Source organism: Alligator sinensis, unplaced genomic scaffold (genome assembly GCF_000455745.1).
Source record: "Alligator sinensis unplaced genomic scaffold, ASM45574v1 scaffold1914_1, whole genome shotgun sequence".
Lineage (NCBI taxonomy): Eukaryota > Metazoa > Chordata > Crocodylia > Alligatoridae > Alligator > Alligator sinensis.
Genome location: NW_005842804.1, coordinates 97,236 through 100,371, shown reverse-complemented (window position 1 = coordinate 100,371; position 3,136 = coordinate 97,236).

Genomic DNA, 3,136 nt, shown 5'->3' with positions numbered 1-3,136 from the left:
CTTTTATGTGTTTCAAACAGGTTGTCTTTGCATTAAAGTTTTGGACCCATTATTTTATTATTGTTCTGCTTTGTGCATGTGTATTATGGTAATTTCTAAGTCTTTTCCACATGCAGCCTATGGTATATGCAGGGGGGAGCCAAATGAAACAACCAAGGAAGAAATCAAGAGAAGCCGTACTGATAAGTTCCCTATAAGGGCCCCGGTGGAGCCCCAAGAAGAAAGTATATGAATAACCCCGAAGGAAAATGAAAAAAGTTTTTAAGGCTGAAGGAGTTGCTGAGGCCCTGTGGTAAAGTGAGAACCTGGGCAAGCATGCAAGTTAGGTATTTTTACACCTGTTACACCTGCATTAACAAGAGTGAAAAAGCAACATTCATGAATCCAAAGGTTCACACTTACCCAGGACAGGGATGAATTCCAGGGGAAGAAGAACTGGAACAAAGACTAAAGGTTTCCCACCCCGCTCCCCATCAGTTTAATTTAAGTTAGATCAGTTTTAGGACAATCGTACTTTGTTGGGGCCACATGAATAAACTACTTACCAGAAAAGGGAAACGGAGGCAAGGGCTTGATTTAACATCAGAGATGCAGACATCTCTTGCACTTTTTTTTTTTTTTGGAAACAGGATATTCAGAACTGAACACAGCACTCCAAATGAGGGCACACCCCACTGATCAATATAACGGTATTAAGTGTTAATCTTTACCCTGTTCTTACTACATAGTAAACACCTGTTTTGTTTTCTTGAGCCCTGCACTCAATGATTAGATCCCTTTGCTAAGCTATATACAATGATGCCTAAACCTATTTCTTGGGTAGTTGGAGTTAATTTAGAATACAGGGAGATGCATAAGTAGTTCAAATTGTTCCTTGAAACATGTCTCATCTTAGATTTGTCAATGCTGATTTAAATTGCCATAATCATGCTGCTCAGCTAGGCTATTTTGAGGTTCTTCACAGTCTTCTCTGTTCTTGACTGACAAATAATGCAGTGTGCTATACAAATTCTGCCACTTCCCTGTTCATAGCCTTCCACAGGTTGTTAATAAATGTTAAGCATCACCAGTCCCCTTATATAGCCCCATCCAAATACAATAATCTGGGTTTTGCTCGATTCAGATGTGATATTCCTACACAACAAAGAAAAGAAAAACAAAAGAAAAACAAAAGTGCAACATTGGTTTCCAATCCTTTAACAGAAGTTTTAAGTGGTTTCTTCCAATTGATGTTAAATTACATACAGATTTGCATGTGAGCTTCATTGGTTTATTAACTGAACTAGTTGACCCAGGAGTTCTCTTAGTCTTCTCATCCTATGTGCCTAAGTTTCCTCTTCTGTCTGTAAATAAATGGTGTTCCCCAGCATGAGAACCGAGAAACTGTACCATAAGATAACACCTAAAGGAAATCTGCAATTACTTTGGGGGTCTTATTCACTGTAGGTGAGTATTTTCCTTTTATATAGTAAAATGCAAAAGGACAAAAGAACAAGAGGAGAGGGTTCAACTTTTTCCTCCGAATTCCAAGATCTGAGGAATTCTTAATGGCTTAAATCTTAAAGCACTGCATAAAGAATGAAGGAATGAACAGCAGTGGCATTAAAAAATGTGCATGTACCAGCATTACCGAATCCTAAAAGCACCTATTAAAGCCACAGTCTTATCAGTCTGGAGTAGATTAGTGTGATGTATTAGCAACTCTATTCTGAGAAAAGCAGCTAGATACCTTCCTTGCCTTCATCCTTTAGATATAACTGATTATTAGGCAGAGCAAGACAAATATTGCAAAATTCTCTTGTTCAGTTCCAGAAGTGTTGAGAAGAGTCAGTAGTACATTGTTTGTGCAATGACAGGACTGAGTCTCCTCTGTGACCAGAGCTGATTCACAAGTGCTGAACTTACACTGGGCTCAGTACAAAGGAGCTTCTTCCCTCCCTTGGGCAGTTGAGAAGATGTCTAGGATGAAGCTTCCCAAGACTCCAGGGACTCTTTAGGAGCAAGCACAGGTGCTCTTTTCTCCTCTTGCCTTCTCAGGACTTCTAGTCTTCGCGGCTCTGATTCAGCAAAATCCCTTGGCCTCCACCTCTTTACCAATTTAGATAACATCTGTGAGCCATCGGCTACCTGACTCAAGAGCATGACTATGCTAAAAGGACAACATTAAGGAGTCGCATCTTCATTAGAAAAATAGGTATTTAGACCCATCTGCTGCCTATGTCACACCACCCAAAGTTCCTCTGCCTTTTCCTGCTTTCTCCTTGCCCGTGCTGCCTTTATGAACCTTTAATGACACCCAAACACTTGCTTTTCACACTTCAGTCATACTTCATGGTCTAAGAGCCTTACATTGGCACCTCCCCTTCTGCACTATGAGCCAACAAAAAAAAGCACTTCTCAGGCAGTGAACACAAATTATTGATACTATATACATTTCCCTTTTTGCAAGACCTTCAGGAAAAGGTAAATGGAATTAGCTTTCCTGGAGATTTGCTATGAATGAATTTTTTCAACAAAACTTGAAGTAATTAATTTTTTCAAATGTCCATCAAGGTTTTGAAAACACAAAACACTTCAGGCTAAAAGGATAAAAAAAATAAAATAAAGGAATAGATTAAAAAAAGATAAAATATTACAAATGGTCCCTTAAACCATGGGGTGTTCTCCTTTTATCATTCTTTTCTTCTCAGGTTAGGAGGTTATTAACCTGTATCCTGGGGCGGAAAGGATGCACATCAATTACATCAATCAAACAGACAAATGAAACTCAAATTAAAAATTTAACACGCACAACCATATATACAACACAGGATTTCTAACAGGAATTTAATCTGAGAAATGAAAAGTAGAGATGCTTTCACAATTTTAGTTCTGATTTACTGTGACAGGAGAAATGCAGCTAGAGATACATAAAGTAACTAAAACAAAAATCCATATAGCAGACTACAATAAAATCTTTCTTCTATCCTAGTCCTGCAAACATTATCGTAACAAATCTATTGTAATTTAATCTACTTGTCCAGTATTTAACAGTGTGAGAAGTACTTAAGGAAGATGGATTTATTTGTATTACTTTTAGCTGGAGAACAGCATTAATATGACTGATAAACCTGAGGACATTCGTACTGAAAGAGTG